Raw genomic sequence first — 24,478 nt, forward strand, 5'->3', positions numbered from 1 at the left:
GAAAATAAGAGAAGAAATGAATGAAAGCACAGGGGGAAAAATGAAAGAAAAATTAGCAAAACCAAAACTGGGGTTTTTGAGGGAAAGAAAAACCAACAAAACCAATGAAGAAAGCCATGAAAAACACATACAAATAGCCACTTCCAGGAATGGAAGAGGTGTTAAGACGACAGGCGTGAAAAGGACAATGAACATGTTTTATGGGAATAAATTCAACACAGAAAAGATGCACAAATTGCTTTTAAAAAATACGACTTTACCAAAATTGACGCAAGATAAAACAGAAAATCTAAGGAGTCCTATAGCTCTTAGAGGAATTCGGGCATTGTTAAAAACACCTTTTTATAAAGAAAACTCCAGGCACCGATGGCTTCACTGGAAACAATGAACAGGATGAGACAGCAGAAAATCAAATCTTAGCTCAGGCAGCCTGCAGGCATATATGGCAAAGATGAACTCCAAGAAGAAAGATAAGGCCAATACTACAAGACTCTTGGGAAATTAGAGGCGGCCAGCACAACCTACCACAGACTAACAGTAATATCTGATAAAGACGTTACAAAACATAGAGAGGAGGTACGGAAACTACACATCAGTGTCCCTCCTAAACAGAGACCAGTGGTTCTCAGCTGGGCTAATTGCCTCCTGAGGAATATCTGGCACTATCTGGAGACATTTCTGGTTGTCACCACTGGGGGAGCAGGTGCTGCTAGTGACTGCAGATGTTCCCTTCCAAGAAGTCACAGAGCTGGGCTCCGAGGCCCCCCTCCCAGGGGCTGGCATCACGGCTCCATCTTTGTCCCATTCATCAGCACTTGCCTTGGCCCGAGGAACTCTCAGACCCTGAGGCTGGAGCCTTTACTGGGTTCCATCCAAGCTGGGTCACCCTGGGTCAGCCCCCAATAAGTGGAGTCAGGACTCATATACAGAGTGAGCACAAAGCAAGCATTCTGGAAAGGAAGGGGAAGGGGAAGGGGAAGGGAGAGGGAAGGGGAAGGGGGAGGGAAGGGGAAAGGAAAGGGAAGGGACAGGGAAGGGGAAGGGGAAGGGGAAGGGGAAGGGGAAGGGAAGGGAAGGGAAGGGAAGGGAAGGGAAGGGAAGGGAAGGGAGGGGAAGGGAGGGGAAGGGAAGGCAAAGGGAAGGGACAGGGAAGGGAAGGGGAAGGGAAAGGGAAAGGGAAGAGAAAGGGAAGGGAGGGGAAGATAAGGGAAGGGAAGGGAAGAAGGGAAGGGGAGGGAAGGGAAGAAGAGAAGGAAAGGGAAGGGAAGGGAAGGGAAAGGGAAAGGGAAGAGAAAGGGAAGGGAGGGGAAGATAAGGGAAGGGAAGGGAAGGGAAGAAGGGAAGGGGAGGGAAGGGAAGAAGAGAAGGAAAGGGAAGGGAAGGGAAGGGAAGGGAAAGGGAAAGGGAAGAGAAAGGGAAGGGAGGGGAAGATAAGGGAAGGGAAGGGAAGGGAAGAAGGGAAGGGGAAGGGGAAGGGGAAGGGGAAGGGGAAGGGGGAGGGAAGGGGAAGGGGGAGGGAAGGGGAAGGGGGAGGGAAGGGGAAAGGAAAGGGAAAGGAAGGGGAAGAGAAGGGAAGGGAAGGGAAGGGAAGGGAAGGGAAGGGAAAGGGAAGGGAAAGGGAAGAGAGGGGAAGAGAAGGGAAGAGGGGAAAGGAAGGGAAGGGAAGGGAAGGGAAGGGAAGAGAAGGGAAGGGAAGGGAAGGGACAGGGAAGGGAAGGGAAGGGAAGAAGGGAAGGGGAGGGAAGGGAAGAAGAGAAGGAAAGGGAAGGGAAGGGGACAGGAGGGAAGAAGGGAAGGGAAGGGAAGGGAAGGGAAGGGAAGGGAAGGGAAGGGAAGGGAAGGGAAGGGAAGGGACGGGAAGGGAAGGGAAGAAGGGAAGGGGAGAGAAGGGAAAAAGGGAAGGGAAGGGAAGGGAAGGGAAGGGAAGGGAAGGGAAGGGAAGGGAAGGAAGGAAGGAAGGAAGGAAGGAAGGAAGGAAGGAAACGCTTGCCACTATATTGCCAAACCCCATTCATATAAACCCAGAACCCAACAGTGTGATTCTGGAGTAAGTCCCTTTCAACTCAGGGCAAACCTGTCTTATCATGTAAGGCCCAGCTCGAACTATTTCCCTCTGGAAGCTTCTGCCCCCAAAAAACAAACCAGCTGCTCTGGTAGCGGTCAGCGGTTGCTGGCCCGGATGGATGGGCTTCCCAGGGGCAAGTGCCTGATCTGGCTCCTGGGGAGACAAAGCCACGAGAAATGAGCTCGGACGTCGGAGCACCTGAGAGCGACTCTGAGTTCAGCAAAGTCAACCTGTCACCGTGGAGGAGCGAATGAAAAGTTTGCTCACCTGGGCCCCATTACAAGCACCGGTTTCTCCGGGGGCGGGCCCAAATCAGTGTGTCCACGTGGGACCTCTCCTGAGAGGCCAGGATCCCCAGAAGAGCTGGGACCAGATTAGACCAGAACCCCCAAGGGTGGTTCTGCATCTAAAGAAGAGGGAGGAAGGAGCACCTGGGGGGGTGGGGGGGGGGGTCAGTCGGTTGAGCGCCCAACTTCGGCTCAGATCATGATCTCGTGGTCCGTGAGTTCGAGCCCCGCGTCGGGCCATGCGCTGACAGTCGGTCAGCGCAGAGCTGACTTTAGACGCTCTGTCCCCGTCTCTCTCTGCCCCTCCCCCGCTCACACTCTCTCTCTCAAAACGGAAAATAAAACATGTTTTAAAAAGAAAAAAGAAGAGGGAGGGAGAAACGCAACGATTCTCTGTGAGCAGGCAGCCTCTGCTCTTTCTCCCTCCTCACACCCTCGCGTAGAGCTTCGAGCCACGGTGCCCCCTCCTGCCGAGGGGTTTCCTTCTTGCGCCCACGAGATCCGCTTCCCTGGGGAAGACCTGTGCACTGTACCTCCAGGGTGCAAGTCCTGTCCCACCAGCCCTCCTGCCCCCATGGGACTCCCAGGTCTACCTGCTTGTGCAAAATCCACTTCTGTGTGGTACCTGATCACCTGTGTTTCCAGCGCAGGCCTCCCTTCAGCGCTTCTCTGGTCTTGTCGCTGGAGAGTTTCCCTGTCATTTCCTTTTCTTAGGTGTCACATTTGCCATTCTCCACGGCGCCTGCCCCTACAGTTGTCACGAGGCATGTTCCCTTCCGATTCTCCCAGTCCTCTGGGTCTGGCCGGAAGGCGTCCTCCCCAACAGAGGCCACTGCCGTGTTTGGGATACGGTGCCTCCTCCCATGGGTGTGTCTGTCACTGGTGTCATAAACCAGGACCCAGGAGACATAGGCAGCCCTTTTATGATGTCTACAGAGATGGCTTTCCCGGGCCCCTCATTCGCCCCCAAGGGAACAAAACATGATAATCCCACAGGATCCCTACAACCTTCATTTTCCTGCTGAGAAAGATCGAAACCCCTAGAATGAATTCCAGCTCTGTTTGTTCCCGTCACGTTCTCATTCGGCTTCCCTCCTCCCCCAGCAAACTGACAGAATCGGGGACATTCCTGGAGAAGCTGGAGCCTCTCAGCGAGCTCCCGTCCACCTGCCACACGCACGGTGGGAACACGGTGCTGCCTCTCGACACCTGGCGGGGTCTGCACGGGGCTGTTGGCCATGGGGAGTCTCTGTGGACTCACCACCGCCCCCCCCCCCCGCCTTGCATTGGCTCCCTGGGAGCAGAAACCGCCCCCCCCCCCCACCTCGCCCAGGAACGGGTGCCCAGGTGGCTTGCTCGCAGCACCTGAGGTCACGCTCCCACGAAGAGCTGCGTATTTTCACGTCGGACCCAGGAAGCTTTGAAACAGATCTCCAAACCTCTCAGACGTTCCTCATAGATTCCTGCGGCCAGATTGCGAAACGTGAAGCTGTGCTCAGACCTTTACACATCTAGTCGTATTGTTCGAAATCCGTGGATGTAAAGGAAACGGTGAGAAAAATATTTACAATTGAAACCCACAGCAGCAGGGCTTCAGATTCTCTCTCTCTCTCCATATATATATATATATATATATATATATATATATATATATATATATATATAATTTTATATATGTGTGTGTGTATGTATATATATATATTTTTTTTCATTTTCCTCAGAACCTCCGTGTTAGGGGGGCAGGGCCTGGACCACCATGAGCCATACAAACCCCCGTGGGCAGCATACCTGCCCTCGAACCTCCAGCGTGCACCGACTCAAGCCCACATGAGGTACGGACGCTGTAATCCCTGCTAGGGGCTCCTCTTCTCCAAGAACAATCTGAGCTGTCACTGCAGGGACCACGAGTAAGTGACAGGTGGAACAGAATCTTGACTCCCACTCTTGCTCCCATTGGTGTGGAACGAAGCTGCAAGCCCTAAAGAGCCATCTGGGCCACCGGAGGCACATGGGTACGAGAGAAGCTCACCCTTTGCGTGTCAAGGGTTCCCCAAGGGGCCCCTTCAGGGGTGCGGCCCTGGGAGTCGGTGGGCACTGACCTAGGAACCCAGTCCTTGGTCTGGAACAAGCGGTCCCACTGTGGGACACAGAACATCCTCCATCGATGGATGCAGGCGGGGGGGTGGGGTGATGCAACCTCGAACCTGGGAAAGGGGCGGCTGGGGCGGTAGTGGTTTGAGGCAGTGTTCACTAAACGCTCTTGGGCAAAGACTTGGATGCAAAGCCCGTCCTGCCCGACGTCACCCCAAAGCTCCCCCACCAGGCTGCACCGGCTTCCACCTGTGACCTCCACACTCAGCCCGCCCACCGCAAAACGACGCATGAAGCCATATTTGTGTTCTTACAGACAAAAATGCCCTTGAATTCTTTCAGCGCCCTGCCCGAGCCTGATAAAAATGTCTGCTGCTCAAAGGTAGCCCCGAAAATCCTGCAGCAAGAAGTCTGGCCAGGTGAGGAAACTTGGGGTCCTGGATCACCAGCCTCGTGTTTCCCCTGAAACAAAGCTTCCAAGGGCTGGATCGGGCAAGTCACCCATTCTCCTGCCGAGTCCTCAGAATAAAAACACCTGACATTCAACAAACAGAGGGACGTAAAAATAAAGAGAAATGTAAGTGGGTTTGGTGCTTATCTGTCTTTCCAACAAAAGATAACAGGTAATTGCTTTTTTATCACCAGCACTTGAAATTTGAAAGTAAAGAAGGAGCCAGGCTTGATATCACACCTAAACTTGGCAGTCCATTGATCCTTAACTTCCACTTCTGCTGAGGACCAAATAGTCAGACAACCCAGATGCTCGTAGACGATTCAATAAGAAAAATAGCCAAGAAGCAGCAGAGGCAATGTCAGCCATGTCGTTTCCAACGGGAGGGCTTTCTGTTTAGATTTTGTTAACTGATTACATATACGCATGCCCCCCCCCTGCCCTTCACCGCCACCCCTCCCACCGAAAGTTCTAAAATGTCACCGATTCTCTAAATCCAGCCTTTACCAAAGAAGAGACATCTGAACAAGGGGAACAGGATGCTTCATACCTTCCCCAGGAAAGGAGAAAGCTGTTGCCTAGCAACCCGGCCCCCCAAAATGCCCTCCAGTTACCTGGCTCTTGTGAAAACTGAGCATCTTTAACAGACACAGCCACTGCCTCAGTTGCCACAGCAAAGCGCTTTGCAGGGAGCACCGCTCTCTCCTCTCTTTCCGCCCCCGGGGCTTTCCCAGGTAGTGCCACAGAGGGAGCCGACAAACCTCATGTCCAGGCTTCCAGGGTTGTCTCCCTCTGAGATGAAGATCCCCCGATTCCTCCCCACCTAAATCTCCTGCAACTCAACGCAACAGAAATGCACTTTTTTTCTGTCTGAAGAATTCTCTGGATGCTCAAGAAATTGCATGGCTCAGCAGAGAATCGTGGTCTCTTTCATCTGGAGGTAATTCTCCAGGTTTCAACTGGTTATTCTTTATTGAACATTTTTTTTTGAAATCGAAAAGATTTATTGAATATTGTCATGGGTTAAATGGTGCCTCCCCCCCCCCCCCCCGCAAATACCTATGTTGAAGTCCTAAGGTGATTGGGTTGAAATGAGATCAGTAGGGTGGCCCTGATCCAATATGACTGGTATCCTTATAAAAAGGGGAAGTTTGGACACAGACAACACACACACACACACACACACACACACACACACACACACAGACCATGTGAAGATAAAGGCAGAGAGCAGGGTGATGCACGAATGAGCCAAGAAATGAGTGGGGAACAAGAAGGACGGAACGGATCGTCCATGCGTCACAGTCTCAGAAGGACCCAACTGTGCCAGTGACACGTTGATTTTGGATGTCAGGCCTCCGGAGCTGGAAAGTAATACGTTCCTGCTGTCTAAACCACTCTATGTGTAGTCCTTTGTTTGAGTGTCCCAGGAGACCCTTACTACGATTCCCCACATGCCATATGCTGCTACGGGTGTCACTCCCTTTCTCATGAGCCCCCACGGCTCCCCACGTCTGATTCACCACGGTTAGCACACAAGCAAGCCGGGGCTTGGTGAAATGGTGCCAACTTGCCCAACACCCCACAGCTCCAAAGTGCAGGAACTGGAATTCCCGCTCAAGTCAGATGCCTCGGGAGACCACGCTCTGAACCTCCTTGCTGTTCTCCCTCTGCTCCTTCTGGACGTAGCTTCCTTCACCCCGCAGACCGGGGCTTCCCCCAGAAGTAACTAACAGCGAGGCTAACTGCGAACCAGGACAGGGAAACCCGAGAAGACCAAGGTGGCTGTGAAATATTTAACATGTCGATGGGAGGCACATTGCCAGCTGAGCTCCAGCCAGGAATGGTCCTTGGCTGACGGGCAAGAGATTTCTGCTGTAGCAAGATGAGCCGGGAGCAAAGTTAGCCTTGAACTTCATTAAACCTCTGTGTCTCTCGGGCCACGGGGAGAAAGAGCCCGGAGCAGGCCCTGCAGTCCCAGCACTGAGCAAGGCGGTGCAGAGGGACCTTCCCACCGCGGTGGCAGAGTCGGGCACTTCCGGAAGTATTTTCTCACATTTGCAACACTCAGCAATTCTACTGTAGCTTGGATTCGTGCATTTACCACGGATAGCAAAACATCTACCAGGGGAAGCAAACTTTGGTGAATAGAGGAAAACCCCACAGTAGGGCTCTGTTCCACGACAGAGAGGGGCTAAAATTACCACAGGCAAGTGATGGCGAATTGGTATCCCCAACAAGGTCACCACGTTCAGAAAGCTAACCGCGTGGGCAGGTGTGTGTATGTGTGTGTGTGTGTGTGTGTGTGTGTGTGTGTGCATGTGCGTGGAAGGATTCTTTGTTGTTTGTGGAGTCTCTGCAGTAGCATTTCATGACCTGGTGAAGGTTTCCCATCAAAGAAGTTGCCTCCGTCTACAACATTATTTAAAGGGTCAAATCATATAAATAAATGCATTTAAAATTTTTTTTAATCTTTATTTATTTTTGAGAGAGAGAGACAGACGACAAAGACAGAGACAGAGTGTGAGTGAGGAGGAACAGAGAGAGAAGGAGACACAGAATCCGAAGCAGGATCCAGGCTCCGAGCTGTCAGCACAGAGCCCGACGCGGGGCTCAAACTCACGAACCGCAAGATCATGACCTGAGCCGAAGTCGGACGCTTCACCGGCTGAACCACCCAGGCGCCCCTGAATAAACACATTTTAGTGATTCTTCCAGTCACACAGACCTTCAGCCAAACTGCTACAGAAATAAATTTGTTCAGTAAATAGAGCACCCAGGAAATTATCAAATATTAAAATTTGATTAAAATGTTTTAATGAAGCAGAAGAAATATAATGCTTACTTTGTGATTTTTATAAAATGGGCAAAATCTCTAAGACCACTATATTTGGAAAAGCTTACAAATTAAATTTCTCCAGCATGGACTTATTAAATAAGTACATAAATTTTTTTTTTAAAAAAAGAGATTTCTTATGATAGAATATGAAGTTCCAGACAAGGAAACCTTAGGAGCTGGGAACAAGGCAAGCATTCCCAAGATCGCGGGGGCGCTGCCGACACAGTAAGGAGGGAAGAGACAAAACTCTCACGACTTCAGACGATGTGATTGTCCACCTGGGAACCCAAGGGTCTAAGCTGAAAACCATTAGAACCAATGGCAGAGCTGAGTGGTTACAGCACCATCAAAAACTACTTCCAAGCATCACAAAGAACAGCAATAACCAATTACAAATCATCAGGAGAAAAAAATTAACACTGGCAAGAAAAGGAATGCATCTAACATGAAATCTGCTACACCTAGGTTGAGAAAATCCTAAAATTGTACTCGAGGAGACAAAGGAAAGGCTAGGTGCGTGAGGAAGCACACGTTCCCGGATGAAGAGGTCAAAATTGTAAAGTCAACACTGTCCAAGTTAATTTATATATTCCAAACTTAATTAAAAATGGACAATAAATAAATATTAAATGAAAGTTCAAAGTATGATTCATAAATGTATGTGGAAAAGAGAATACATAAGAATACCCAAGTCAATTTTGATAATACATAGTAAAAGTGTGATATTGCTATAATACGTATCAAAACTTATTCAAATGCTGTGTTAATAATTCAAACAGTGTGGTCTCAGCAAAGGAAAAGATGGACAGATCAGTGAAATAAAACAGAAAGTCAGACACCCTTGTACTATCAACAAGATATTACAAATCAAAGGGACTAGGATTGGTATTGATAATCCATTTAGGGATAAAATAATGCTATGGTCCGTATTTAAACCCATTCATGGGGCGCCTGGCTGGCTCAGTTGGTGGAGCGTGTGACTCTTGATCTCAGGGTTTTGAGTTCGAGCCCCACGTTGGGGGTAGAGATTAGTTAAAAATCCTTTAAAAAAAATCAAGCCATTCACAAAACTAAATTTAAAATAGACCAAAAGTGTAAACATAAAAAGTGGAATTTTAAAAAAATAAAAGAATATTTTTTTAAATTTTTTAACGTTTTTTTTTAATTTATTTTTGAGACAGAGAGAGACAGAGCATGAACGGGGGAGGGTCAGAGAGAGGGAGACACAGAATCCGAAGCGGGCTCCAGGCTCTGAACCGTCAGCACAGAGCCCGACGCGGGGCTCGAACTCACGGACCGTGGGATCGTGACCTGAGACGCAGTCGGCCGCTCAACGGACTGAGCCACCCAGGCGCTCCAAGAATTTTTTTTATAATATTGGAAGTCCTCTTAAAGAAGACAAAATATCCAGAGCCCATAAAAGATAGATAGTCAAAGCGTAAAATAATGAACAACTTGTATACGACGAATATTATTACATAGAGAATTAAATGACAAGCAAAAAAAAATAAATGACAAGTAACAGACTGGAAGAAAACATTAAAAGGATACATACACAGGACATAATATTAACTTCTATGATTATATTAGAAGAACATACTTTATAAAAGTGAGTTAGTGATTTGAACACGGATTTCACAGAGAAACAAACACAATGGGACGATATTCAATTAAAAGGTGCCGGAGGTTTTTAGCAATTGAGAAAAAATAAATTAAAACAATGTTTAAAGAAAATAAAATAATACCTTCTGCAGTAAAGGATATCATCAAGAAAGTGAAAAGACAATCTACAGAATGGAACAAAATGTTTGCAGATCATATACCTGATAAGGATCCAGAGTCCTGCATGTATAAAGAACTCTACAACTCAACAGCAAAAAGGCAAGCAACCCCATGGCCCAAGAACTTGAACAGACATTTCTTCAAAGAAACTCTCCAATGGCCAATGAGCACATGAAAAGAATCTCAACATCCTCAGTCATGAGGGAAATGCAAATCAAAACCGCCGTAAGACACTGCTTTATATCCACTACTGTGGCTATAATTAAATCTAAAACAAAACAAACATACAAAAAAAAAACAGAAAAAAATTGGTAGTAGTAAGGATGGGAAGGAATGAAGCTTCCCATACATTGCTGGTGGGACTATAAATAGTATGGCTGCTATGGAAAACTGTTTAGAAGTTCTTCAAAGAGTTAAACATAATTACCATATGACCATGTTATCATATATATGTATACACATGCATGCATGTATGTATGCGTATATAGATACACACACACACAAAAGAACTGAAAACAGGTACTCAGATAAACACTTGTACGCAAACCTTTGTATCAGTACTATTCACAATAGCCGACAGGTGGAAACAACCCAAATATCCACCGACGAGTGGATAAACAAATTTGTACATTACACGAGTGATTTTATATATATATATATATATATATATATATATATATATATATATATACATACCTAGATACAACGGAAATATTCAGCTGTGAGAAGAAATGAGGTGCTGACTCACACTACAACATGGATGACTCTCGAAAACATCGTGCTGAGTAAAGGAGCCAGACATAGAGGATCACATAGCATATGATTCCCTTTACATGAAATGTCCAGATAGGTCAGGCCACGATGATGAAAAGGAGATTAGTAGTTGCTAAGAACTGGGGGGACGTATGAGTAGGAAGGGCTTTCATTGGGAGTGGCGAAATATTTTGGAACTGGAGAGAGGTGGTGGTTGTATAACATCGTGAATGTTCATGCGGTGCACGCTTTAAAATGGATACATTTTTTTGTTATGAGAATTTCACCCCAATGAAAACAACAGCGAGATACCTTACCTTTTTCTTAGTTTGGAAAACGCGCGTGCGCGCGCGCGCACACACACACACACACACACACAACTATAAAAATCCAGTATTAGGGGGCGCCTGGGTGGCTCAGTCGGTTAAGTGTCCGACTCTTGATTTCGGCTTAGGTCATGATCTCCCACTTCGTGAGATTGAGCCCCATGTTGGGCTCTGTGCTGACAGCACAGGGCCTGCTTGGGATTCTCTCTCTCCCTCTCTCTCTGCCCCTCCTCTCTGTCTCTCAAAATAAATGTATTTTTTCAGAACATCCAGTCTTAGGGTGTGGGAAAGTGGGTTCTCTCCACACTTGGCTCAAATATAAACCAGTAGAGCACTTTTGGGAGGGAAATTTGGTGATATGTATCAAATTTCAAATGTATATACCTGGGACGCCTGGGTGGCTCAGTCGGTTAAGCATCTGACTCTTGGTTTCAGCTCAGGTCAAGATCTCACGGTTCCTGAGTTTGAACCCCGAGTCAGGCTCTGTGCTGCTGCAGAATCTGCTTGAGATTTCTCTCCCTCTCTCTCTGCCCCTCCCTGACTTGTGCACAGTCTCACTCTCTCTCTCAAAAAATAAATAAAATAACCAAAAAACCCAAAAGTAATACCTTGTGACCCATCAATTTCACTTCTAAAATTCAATTCCACACATGCCCCAAGATAGATGTATATGTTTGCTGGTGCTTAGTTGTTTAAAAAATAAAACAAAAAAATCTGGCAAATGGGTGTCGTTGGTTTTGTTGAGAGCCTCAAAGAAGAAACTGAAGGACCGTTTCGTCTCAAATTGCCCTTAAACATCCCTTAAATCACCCATAAATTACATATATGTGATTCGTGTAAACAACTCTGTACGGCAATAAAAATGTACAAATATACAGTTTACACTGTAACGTATAATCTCTAGTTCCATAAAGTGGTCGTAATAAAAATTAAGTCGTTCAAGTGCTACACTGCTTAGACACACTTCAACAAATCTGTAAGTATTCAAACTTGCCGGCTCCGTCTGTTGGTGCATAATGAAGTGTCCCTGCATTTTGGTCTTCTCATCTGCAAAGTAGGGATGACACATGCCTACCTCAAAGGGCCGCTGGGAGGACACGCGGAGCTAATTCAGATAAAGTGCCCGGCACCGTATGCGGTGCACCTTCAGCCTGCGGTAAATGTGAGATGTTATTAGGCAGTCAAGGGGTTGACTTTCTAGAAGGGAGGTAGGTAAGTCACAGATAATTTTATAGACTACAAGGTGAAGAGGGTTCGGACAGCTGTGGGCACAGAGCAGGGGCACTTGGGGCAGGCTGCCCACACAGAGGGGCCTTACCCACCACCTCTCAGTCCATTTGGAAGTTGGTTATGAACCCCTTTTCCGAGACTGGAACCAATGGCGCCTAAGACCAACACTACTATGCTCTTCCCTGGCGATCACAGAGGGTACTTCTGCATGCCTGTGCTATCGGCCATTAGCACCTGTGTTTAAGAATTCCCTGTGTTTGTTCTCGGGAAAATAAACTGTTAGAAAGGAAAATCAATTTTCATTAGCAGTGCTATTCCTTTCGAGAAAGTCCTTTCTCAAATAAAAGTGGTGGAGGACACTCCGAAAGCTGGTGTCACCTTGACATTCTCTACAGGACTGAGTGAGCTGCCGACTCCGGCCTCGGGGCTGTCTGCTCCCCTCGGCCCTAGGTCAGCATCCCGGATGACCTGTCCACAGAAGCCACAGCAGGTGCTGTGGAAGCAGAGAGCAGGCTGGGTGGGGCTGGGGTGCACCGAGAGCCTCCCCTCGGGCCCCTTACTTCAGCTCATGGGAACAGGAGTAGTGTTGCCCAACCCGGTTTTTTAAGAGAAACTCGATGCCTGAATTTTTAGTTAAAATCTCCCAATTTTTTTAATATTCAAAGTATGCAAAGACACCCTTGGCCCCAACCAAATACTTCTGTGCGAAGAATCTGGCCCAACGGCCCTAATTGGTGGCTTCTGTGACACACATTTGGCCTTGCAGGGTTGAAACTGTGCATCCAAAGGAGCTCACAAGACCATGGCTATGATGTCATAGGAAGATGATCTGCCGTGTTCTTTGGATCCGGCCAAGCCCATCGTTGGATGGGAGTCAATTTCCCACCCCCAGCCTGTCAATCAGCTGCCTCCAGGATTTGGCCCCATTCTCCCCTCCACACCGCATCCCCCTGCGGGGGGTCATCCTTTGAAATAATACCTGTCACTCTGTGCAGTGCTTCAGATACACCTCACTTAACAAAAGTAAATCACAAGACACATCCTCTGCCAAGAAAGCAAGCACACCGAGTTTTATTCTTCGTTTCCACTTAAAGAGTCAACAGGATTTGTGCCGTTCAGCACCTCCCCTTTGTCAGTGGAGCTTTTAGAAAGATTATCTTAAATGAAGGTAAAGAGAAGGACGGAATCAGGGAAGGGAAGGTACAGAGCCACCAGGCAATGCTAGAGCAGAATCGATTTTCCCTAAGTGAGGGGAGTGAGCACAAAGCATGGCCTGGCAGAGTTACTCGGAAACCCCGCTCTTTCCCAGATGGTGGGATGCCCCGCCTTGCACTATTGATCTCACCGCATGCATGGCCAGAAGACAGGAAGACCTCTGATTACCTGGTGATTTTAGTATCTTTCCCTCCTTCCTGATCAGCAGGGTGATGGGTTCTGAAGACAATTTCTTTATTTTTTAAAATTTTTAATGCTTATTTATTTCGGGAGAGAGGGAGAGACAGAGCATGAGTGGGGAGGGGCAGAGAGAGAGGGAAACACAGAGTCCGAAGCGGGCTCCGGGCTCCGAGCTGTCAGCACAGAGCCCGACGCGGGGCTCGAACTCACGAACGGTGAGATCACGACCTGAGCCGAAGTCGGACGCTTCACTGACTGAGCCACCCAGGCGCGCTTAAAGACAATTTCTAGGCTTGATTTCCCGTATCTGGCATGGGCAAAATGACTTCTAAACAACACACTCATCTTTAGAAGAGATAAATGCTGACCCACTATGTAAAACACGTGGCCCCTGCCATCCTGTGTCTGAAAGTGACTCAGAACCTCGCTGAGGTCACGCACAACACACCTTCACCTCCACCTTCCTCTGACATCATGGAGGGTGTGACTACACTCCTAACACCCTCCTTCATCCACCTAGTCACTCCTGGCCCTCCTCTGATCTCTCTCACCCAGAGCCAGGTCCCAGCCCCCCAGGGACCCACAGTAACTGACATGACACTGAGCGTAGTAAAAATCTCCCATAAATTACCATTTGGGTACAAAGTGTACAAGCTATGGTTGGTTTTCCAATATCCCAACTCTTAGTTACGGGGGGGGGGGGGAGTCTCTGCGGCCTTAATTAATTCCTTGTCCCTTCCCTTTTACTATGTCAAGGAAGGTATCATGACCTGTACACCTGGCCAAGTGAATGACACCAAGGCCTCACTCTTTTTGGTCACTGATAAAGCAACCTTTAAAATTACTCTCATCAATATGCTATGACTTTTTCCTGCTGAATTCTCCCCATTGCCTATGATCTCAAGATGGCTGAGAAACGTGGAGGCAGAAATTTCTCACAATATTTACATAGCACTCTCTCTTTTTCTCCCTTTGGTAAATACATTTACTGGAATCCCTAAAACCACGGAGAGGAAGTGACACGCTATTTTTCACGTGCCCCCCCCCCCAAAAAAAAAAAAAGAACTTTCAACCCAGAATCCTATATGCCTCGGGAAAACATCATTCTGAAACGAAGGGGAAAATCAAGACATTCTCAGATAGAAAAAGGAAAAAAACTAAGAAAATCTGTGGCCAGCAGACTTACCCTAAGAGAACGTTAAAGGTAGTTCTCTCTAAACAGAAAGGAAAAGATGAACGAAACTTGGAACATCAGGAAGGAAGAAAGAGCACAGTGAGCAAAAGTATGAATAAATACAATAGGTCTTCTTCCCCTCTTGAGTTTCCTGGGTTATGTTTAACGGTTGCAGCAAAACTCACAACACTATCTAACGTGGTTCTAAATGCACATAAAGAAAGTATTTTAAATCCTTGCATTATAAATGGGGGAGGGTAAAGGGTTGTACAGGGAGGTGAAGTTTCTGTACGTCACTTGAACTGGCAAAATGATGACAAGAGACTATGACTTTATACGCGTAGCTACTTAATATAGCTAGCTGCTCTCCTTCAATTAATGTTTGCATGATCTATCTGTTTCCACCCTTTTACATTCAACCTGCCTAGATGGCTATATTTAAAGTGAGTTTCATGTAGATAGCAAGTGTTTGGGTCTGGTGTCATAGTCTCGTTCGTAAGTTTTGCCTTTGAATTTATGCATTTGCATTACATACATACATGAGACATATAAATACATAAATATACACATAAATATATGTTATAGATCACATATATATCATGTATATATAGATATATATCTCAGGTAATTTTAGGTAAATAGTATGTATACATGATATAGTTCATGCACGATATAAATTCATATTATGTGTGTATATATATCATGTATGTATATACGTGATGTATGGAAGATTACATCTAATACCTCATCCCTAGAGTAACCATCAAAAAAGCTATACAAAGACATCCTGAAAAAAATTATAGTTAAATCACAATGAAATTATAAGAAATGTTCGAGCAACCCACAGGAAGGCAGGAAAAGAAAACAGAGAAATGAAAAACATAAGAAAAAGTGGAAACACAACAAATAAAATGGTTGACTCAAGCCTTAACTTCTCTATGATTATATTAAATGCAAGTGGTCCAAATACACAAAGTAAAAGACAGAAGTTTGTGGAGTGGTTTATAAAATATGACCCGACCATTTGCTATCCACAAAAAACTCACTTTAAAGATAGCAAGTAGGGGTGCCTGGGTGGCTCAGCCAGTTAAGCATGTGACTCTTGATTTCGGCTCAGGTCATGATCTCACGTTTCAAGGGGTCAAGCCCCGCGTCGGGCTCTGTGCGGGCAGCATGGAGCCTGTGTGGGATTCTTTCTCTCCCTCTTTCTCTGGCCCTCCCCTGCTCGTCCTCGCTCATACACTCCTTCTCTCTCTCTCTCAAAATAAATAAAAACTTTAATAAACAAATAAATAAAGCAATAGAGGCAGGCTAAAAGTGAAAGAATGGAAACATTCATCAAAGGAAAGGAAGAGCAGCTATGGGAATATCAGACAAATAGACTTCAGAGCAAAGAAAATCGCCAGAGTAAGGGAAGGACAATGTATGATGATAAAAGAGCCAATCTACCCAGGAGACAGGAGAATCATAACTGCGTATGTCTCACACAACAGAGCTGTGAAATACGTGCGGCCAAAGTGGATAGAACTGAAAGACAAACCCGAAATTATCCTAGGAGATCTTAACACCCCTCTCCCAACTGTGGACAGAAGGGACAGACACAAAACCAGCAAGGACACAGAAGAACTGAACAATACCCAACAACCACAAGGAGCGCATCGACATTTATAAACCACTGGGTCCACCGACAGCAGAACATACATCGCTTCCAAGTGGCCACAGAACATGTACCAAAATACACCACGTCCTGAGCCATAAAACAAACAGCAACACATTTTAAAAAGTCATAGTCATACCTAGTGTGTTTTCTGACTATAGTGGGATCAAACTAGAAACCAGTAACAGGAAAATCCCCAAACACTTAGAAACTAAGCAACGTACTGGGGCGCCTGGGTGGCGCAGTCGGTGAAGCGTCCGACTTCAGCCAGGTCATGATCTCGCGGTCCGTGAGTTCGAGCCCCGCGTCGGGCTCTGGGCTGACGGCTCAGAGCCTGGAGCCTGTTTCCGATTCTGTGTCTCCCTCTCTCTCTGCCCCTCCCCCGTTCATGCTCTGTCTCTCTCTGTTCCAAAAATAAATAAACGTTGAAAAAAAAAATTTAAAAAGAAACTAAGCAACGTACTTCTAAATAACCAATGAGTCAAAGAGGACACCTCAAAGAAAAGAAAAAGGGAAGGGAAGGGAATGAAAATAAAACTACAACATATCAACGTTTGTGACACAGCTGTGGCAGTGCATTTATAGCACTAAACGCCAACAATAGAAAAGAGGAAAAGTTTCAAATCAACACTCTAAGCTCCCACCTCAAGCAGCTAGGAACATAAGGGCAAACTAATCCCAAAGGAGGCAGCAGGAGGGAATTAGAAAGGTAAAACAGAAATCAGCGAAGTCAAAACCAGAGAAACAATAGCGAAAATCAATAGAACAGAGCTGGTGTAAATAAAGTTGACAAACTTCGAATAAGAGAAAGAAAGAGAAGAAACAGATTACCAATATCAGGAATGAAATAGAAAGATATCACTACAGACCTTACAGATATTAAAAGGATGATAAGTAAATACTATGAACAAGTCTATACATGTAAATCTGACAACTGAGATGAAATGAACCAATCCCCTGAAAACGCAAACTACTGCAACTCACCCAATATGAAACACACAATTTGACTAGCTCTGTAACGATCAAGAAAACTGAATTTATCATTAAATCCTCTGCCCCCCCCCCCAATTTCCAGGCCCAGCTGGTTTCACTTGAGAATGCTACCAAACATTTAATGGAGAATTAAACATCAATTCTACAGAAATTCCTTCCAGAGAAAAAGAATACCCCCCAGTTTATTTTATAAAGCTAGTATTTCCCTACTACAAAAACAGACTGGGAAGAAAGAAATAAAATTGTCCTTATTTATATATGACATGCTTGTCTACCTGGAATATCCCCCAAAATATCTAAAAAAAAAAGCTCCTAGAACTAGTAAGTTCAACAAGGCTGCAGGAGACAACATAAACATACAAAAATCAATTGCTTTTATTTATTTTTTATTATTTTATTTTATTATTTTTTAATATGAAGTTTATTGTCAAAGTGGTTTCCACACAACACCCAGGGCTCATCCCAACAGGTGCCCTCCTCAATGCCCAACGCCCACTTTCCCCTCCCTCCCACCCCCCCAATCAACCCTCAGTTTATTCTCAGTTTTTAAGAGTCTCTTATGGTTTGTTTATATATAACAATGAACACATGGATACCATAAGCTCAATTGCAATCCCCTGTTATAATTGCTCAAAAAAAATCAAATACTAGGTGTGGCTCTAACAAAACATGCACGGGACTTGGGTGCTGAAAATGGCACAACATTAACGAAAGGAGTCAAAGAAGACATAAATAAATGGGGAGACATTCTCTGTTCATGGATTAAAAGAGTCAACATAGTAAAAGATGTCAGTTCTCTCTAAATGGATATATGGGTTGAACACAATTTCTATCAAAATCCCAGCAAGATTTTTATACAGACAAAATTATCCTAAAATCATACAGAAATAGAGAGAATCTAGAGTAGCTAAAACAATTTTTTAAAAGAACAAACTGGGAGAAACCAATCTACCGGATTTCAAGAATAATTATATACCTTCGGTAATCAAGACCATGAGGCACTGGCAGATCGTTGGACACCTTATCAGCGCAACAGAATGAAGATCTCAGAAACAGATACACACAAATATGTCCAACTGATCTTCCATAAAAGTGCAAAAGCAATTCAGTGGAGGAAAGATATCGTTTAAACAAATGGTGCTGAAGCGATTGAATACTTACAGGTCGAAAAATTACCCTTGAACTCAGTCTCACGGCTTATATAAAAAGTAATGCAAAACGGGATATCACTAAATGTAAAATGCAAACCTATAAATGCTTTAGCAAAAACAATGTAGGAGGATATCTGTGGGATCTAGGGCTAGAGAAAAGAGTTCTCAGACTTGATACTAAAATAATGACCCAAGGGGCACCTGGGTGGCGCAGCCAGTTAAGCGTCCGACTTCAGCCAGGTCACGATCTCGTGGTCCGGGAGTTCGAGCCCCGCGTCGGGCTCTGGGCTGATGGCTCAGAGCCTGGAGCCTGTTTCCGATTCTGTGTCTCCCTCTCTCTCTGCCCCTCCCCCGTTCATGCTCTATCTCTCTCTGTCCCAAAAATAAACGTTGAAAAAAAAAATTAAAAAAAAAAAAATAATAATAAAATAAAATAAAATAATGACCCAGTAAAGATACCTCGATAAACTGGACTCCATCACAATTTAAGTATTTTACTCTGTGAAGACCTTGTCCAGAAGACGAAAAGGCAAGTTACAGAATGAGAGAAAATATTTGCAACCCACGTAGCCAACAGAGGGCCAGTATCTAGAACACATAAAGAACTGTCCAAACTCAGTAGTAAGAAAAACAAACAATCCGATTAGAAATCCGTCAAAAGGTGTGGAGCTGCATTTCACCAATGAGCACCTACAGATGGCAAATGAGTGTGTAAAAAGGTGCTTCACAGCATTAGCCATCGGGGACGTGCCAGTTGAAACCACGATGAGATACCGCTATGACGCTATCGGAGTGGCTAAGATAAAAAACAGTGACAACACCAAATGCTGGCCAGGAAGCAGAAAACTCCATCACTCATACGACGCTGGGGAGAATGTGAAATGGTGCGGCCACTCTGGAGAATCGTTTGGCAGAGTGTTTTGAATTAAACATGCGGCTACCATACAACACACCATTGCACTCCCGGGCACTTATCCCAGAAAAAGGAAGACTTGTGTTCAGGCGTGCACACAAGCTGTGCATGAGTGGTTCCAGCAGCTTTATTCATTAGAGCCAAAAACTGTGGTACATCCATATCATGGGATACTACTCAGCATGAAAAAGGAATGAACCGTTCACACATGAAACAACCTGAATGAATCTCCAAAGAATTCTGGGTGCAAAAGCCCACCCCACGCTGTTCGATTTCATTTATGTAACATTCTTGGCAGACGAGAGGAGAGAAACGAAGAACAGATACGTGGTTGTCAGAAATGAAGGAGGGGTGGGAGGAGGAGGGAAGTGGGCGATGCTATAACAGGTCAACGGCAGGGACCCTTTATGGGATGGAAATTCTGTGTTTTGACTTGTACCAAAGCCTGCATGCTAGTTGTGATGCTGCACTGTCTGTTTTGTAAGATGTTACCGTTGGGGTAAAAGGTCCATGGTAGGTCGGTATTATTTCTTAAAACTATATGTGAACCAGGGCACCCGGGTGGCTCTGTCGGCGAAGCGTCCGACTCTTGATTTCGGCTCAGGTCGTGATCTCCCAGTTCATGGGATCAAGCCCGCATCAGGCTCTGTGCTGAGTGTGGCGCCTATGTAAGATTCTCTCTCTCGCTCTCTCTGCCCCTCTCCCCCTGTCCCTCTCTCTCTCTCAAAAGAAATAAATAAACGTTTAAAAAAAAAAAAAAACTACAGGGGCACCTAGGTGGCTCAGTCGGTTAAGCGTCTTTTGATTTCAGCTCAGGTCGTGCTCTCACAGTTCATGAGTTCAAATCCCGCGTCAGGCTCCACACTGATGGTGCCAAGCCTACTGAGGATTCTCTTTCTCTCCCTCTCTCTCTGCGCCTCCTGCTCATGCTCTCTCTGTGTCTCTCAAAATAAATTAACTTTAAAAAAATAAAATGAAATGAAATATTAAAAAAAAAAACTACACGTGAACCTCCAATTATTTCAGAGTAAAGAAGTTTAATTAAAAACACCTCCCATGTCACCGCCTTTCTCTAAATTAGAATTCATCTGGCCCCCCTCTGTTTTCTCCCTCTTGGGTTAAGAGGAGGGGAGGGGAAGGCAGAGCCAGCCTTGCAGCCAGGTGGTCCTGGATTTAAGTCTTTGATCTTCATATGCCAGCCCTCCAAGCCTCAATTCTGTGAAAGAGGGATAATTAAATCTACTTTGAAGGGCTGCCCTGAAGTTAAAGGGAACATTTGCAACATGCAAATGGGGTGCCTAGTGCATAGTAAATGCTTACTAACTAGTCACTGCTTCTACGGCGGCCACCACCTCTATGTGGATTGATTCCATTTTGCTTAGTGTGATAGTTGATGGTATATGGGTTCCTCCAAGAGTAGGTTGGAAACTCTGCACAAAGTACTGAGTGCTAGTCATTCATTTTCCCCCAGTACATATCATAGTCTGTCAAGTGGTAAATACCTCATAAAGGCATGCTGAATTGAAATCATGGACTAAAGTATTAGAGGGGAGACCTGGGCAAAAAAAAAAAGGGGGGGGCAGAAAAACCGAATATCAATAAGAGAATGGAAACAACCTTGTTCAATACAACCTGCTGTATCTCAACAGATCCCAGGGGCATAAGATTCCTACACCAGGCCCAATTTCTCCAAATTCATGTCTCAGGCCACAGGCTGCATTTGAAATCATTTATATAATGCCTACAGGAAAAAGGCCCAGGAGAAGAGAAACCAGTGCTTTGCAGGATTAAGTCCAAAACTGATTTCCTTATTGATAAGAAGGGACTTGGATCCTTGCCGAAGGCAATTTTGAAAAGGTCCGCCGAATGCTGATGAGGACAGCCGTGTGTGTCTGTTGGTGGTGTAAGCACAAACAATAATGCCTAAATTGACTTCATCCACTAGAAAAGATAGGACCCACTGCCTTTCCAAGGCACATCAAGCTGCTCCTTCCACTTTTTAATCTTTGGAGATAAAGTGGAAGTTACTAGAAAATGGAAACATTGGAAGACTGCCTGTGGTTACAGTCTGGAAGGACTGGGTTCTCAAAACGGCCGTGTGGGTGCAGACGCTTCGCAGAGGAGGGAAGGAATGTGCTGGAGTTCAACAGATCTTTAAACAGAAAAAGCTTCTCGGGGCGCCTGGGTGGCGCAGTCGGTTAAGCGTCCGACTTCAGCCAGGTCACGATCTTGCGGTCCGTGAGTTCGAGCCCCGCGTCGGGCTCTGGGCTGATGGCTCAGAGCCTGGAGCCTGTTTCCAATTCTGTGTCTCCCTCTCTCTCTGCCCCTCCCCAGTTCATGCTCTGTCTCTCTCTGTCCCCCCAAAAAATAAAAAATAAATAAATAAATAAAATAAACAGAAAAAGCTTCTGGCTCATCGGCCAGAGGCACCTTTATGACAATATTCTCCTCTGAATGTAACCTCCTTGGGAATAGCGGTCCCCGTCTCTTTTGCTCACTGCCATTTTGCCAGTGCCTGGGACCACACAGTATACACTCAATAAATACAGTTGAATGAAGGGTTCACCTTTATTACCCCCCAGGTGTCTCAGGGTACTGATGGTATGGCGCTAAACAGAGTCTGCCTTTGTCTTTGCTAAATCGAGTCCCAGAACAGAAGTGTCCATCCTGACATCTCTACACGGGCTTTGTTTCCACAAAACTGGAGGAAACACAATGGCAATGAAACTGACCATGCTCAGTCAGGGAAGTCTTTGCGGTGTGTAGGGGGAGACTGGACGAGTGGTCCTTATCCAGATGTCTCTCTGCAAGGGTGGAGCCCAGCTATACCTTCAGGCTGCTGAACCCGAAGAAGATGCTTCCTCAGGATGCACATTTGCCAGCGTTCACTTCTCCAATGTTGAGAAATCACCAGGTCGGCTTTGACCTGAGTCTGGGCTGAGCCCTGCCAAGAGACACTGTCCGTAAAGGACACTCACCTGAGACGTGCTGATGCAATCCATTCACCCTGCACCCTGATTATGTAGCATTCTCTGCTCATTTTGTCATACCATTTACCCAGCATGGAAAGAAATGCAGGACCAGTATGGGTTTGCAAAGGCAGAGAGGGAAGTTCTAAACCCTGAGCCCTTGCTGCATGATCAGGGTAAGTTATCTAACCTCTCTGTGTCTCCCATTTCTCATAGGTGTGGCAGGGATAGAACCAGGAGACCTATTTGGGGGTTATTACAAGAATTAAGTTACAGAGAACATGTGAAACAGTATGCCACTGAACTGTAGTAGTGGGAAGAAACTATTTCCGATAAATGGTTCTGCTCAAATGGATACCAGTTTGGGGGTGGGAGGAGGGGAACAAGCAAAACTTGATCCCTGCCTCACACCATAAATACAAATCAATTCCAGATAAATTGTAAGTCTAAAAAAGAAAGGTCAAACTATAATGCTTCAAGAAGAAAGCATAGGATAATACCTTCATGACTTTGGGGCAGGCAAAAATTTCTTTCAAAGGGTACAAAAAGCTCTAATTTTAAAAGAAAAGATGGACATGCTGGACTTAAAAAAATCAAGAACTTATTCACCAGAAGATACCATTAATAAAAAGTCAAGCCAAATATGGAGAAAAGATGTCTATAATACACATATCTGTGTCCTGGATATATAAAGAGCTCCTACAAATCAATAAGAAAAAGATAGAAAACACTATTTTGAAAATCGGGCAAAGGATTAGCAACAACATGGATGGAACTCGAATGTATCATGCTAACGAAATAGGTCAGTCAGAGAAAGACAAATCTCATATGATTTCACTCCTATGTGAAATTTAAGAAGCACAACAGATGAACATAGGGGAAGGGAAGGAAAAATAAGATAAAAACAGAGAAGGATGCAAACCATAACAGACTCTTAAATACAGAGAACTGAGGGTTGCTGGAGGAGAGGTGGGTAGGGGGTAGGCTAAATAGGCGATGGGCATTGAGGAGGGCACTTGTTGGGATGAGCCCTGGGTGTTGTATGTAAGTGACGAATCACTAGGTTCTACTCCATGAAGCCAATACTACACTATTCCAATTCAAATTTAAAGAAATGAAAAGAAAATAAATAAAATTGGGCAAAGGACTTGAAAAGGTAGGATATCCAGTGTCTCGCAAGCATATTAATAGGTACTCAGCACCGTTAGTCATCAAAATAACTCAACTAAGAAAATATTTTTGAAAAATTGAAAATTTAAATATTTGATGGTACCGGGACACCCGGGTGACTCAGTGAGTTAAGCGTCCAACTCAATTCTTCTTCAGGTCATGATCCCACGGTTCATGGGATCGAGCCCCACATGGGATCGAGCCATTAGCACAGAGCCTGCTTGGGATTCATTCTCTCCCGCCCCCCCACCTCACTCGCTCGCTCTGTCTCATTCTCTCAAAAATAAGCATTTAAAAATAAACAAATAAATCAATGTTTGACTGGACCAAGGGTTAAAGATCATGCAGAGTGACCACAACTCCTATATATTACTAGTGTGTAGGTAAATTGATACAAGCACTTCGGAAAATCGGTGGATATTACCCACAAACCTAAACAAACAGACAAAATCCTATGATGACCCTATGATGTGGTCATTCCACTTCTAGGGTATACATAGAAAAGAAACGGATGTGGGCACCTGGGTGGCTCGGTCGGCGAAGCGTCCGACTTTGGCTCAGGTCACGATCTCGCGGTTGGTGAGTTTGAGCCCCGCGTCGGGCTCTGTGCTGACCGCTCGGAGCCTGGAGCTTGCTTGGGATTCTGTGTCTCCCCCTCTTTCTGCCCCTCCCCTGTTCATGCTCTGTCTCCCTCTGTCTCTCAATAATGAATAAACTTTTTCAAAAAATTAAAAAAAAAAAGAAACAGATGAACGTGCCCACTGAAGACACAAACGAGAATATTTATGGTGGATTTCTTCATAGTAGCAAACACTGGAAACAACCCAAATGTCTACCAACAACAGAACAGATAGTCAAGAGGGGTCGATTCATACAACAGAACACTGTGGGGCTATGAAAGAGAGCACTATTAAGACACTGAAACACGGCAGGACATGGCTACATCTCCAACATGATGTCAAGCAAAAGAAGACAGACACCAACGTATAGGTTGCCTGATTCCATTTCCATCAAGTTGAGGGGGCAACGGAAGTCAGAATAGCAGTTACCTTGGTGAGGCAGGCACAGAGGGGGTAGGTATGGATGCAGAGGGGACGTGAAGGAGCCTTCTGATTTACAGGACATGTTCTATCTTGATGTCGGTGGTGGTCATAGGGGCAGATACACGTGTAAAAATGTCACACACCTAGCATCTGTGTCCTTCACTGCATGTGCGTGATATCCCACTAAAC

The 24,478-nt window shown here is 45.5% G+C and overlaps 1 protein-coding gene across 4 annotated transcripts in view; it reads right to left on the bottom strand.

Annotated features, from left to right (window-relative positions):
- The window catches only part of CD2H10orf90 (chromosome D2 C10orf90 homolog), a 220,767-nt gene that overhangs the window by 92,743 nt on the left and 103,546 nt on the right, over positions 1–24,478 (bottom strand). Inside the window, exon 1 of one of the 4 annotated variants that reach the window (XM_043597858.1) lies at positions 2,986–3,238. The exons of 2 other annotated variants lie outside the window; for them this stretch is intronic. The gene's annotated coding sequence lies outside the window, so the exon portion shown is untranslated. Of the gene's footprint in view, positions 1–2,977; positions 3,239–24,478 lie in introns of those variants that run through there. One more of the 4 variants, XM_043597856.1, reaches the window with a different exon arrangement.

Source organism: Prionailurus bengalensis, chromosome D2 (assembly GCF_016509475.1).
Source record: "Prionailurus bengalensis isolate Pbe53 chromosome D2, Fcat_Pben_1.1_paternal_pri, whole genome shotgun sequence".
Classification (NCBI taxonomy): domain Eukaryota; kingdom Metazoa; phylum Chordata; class Mammalia; order Carnivora; family Felidae; genus Prionailurus; species Prionailurus bengalensis.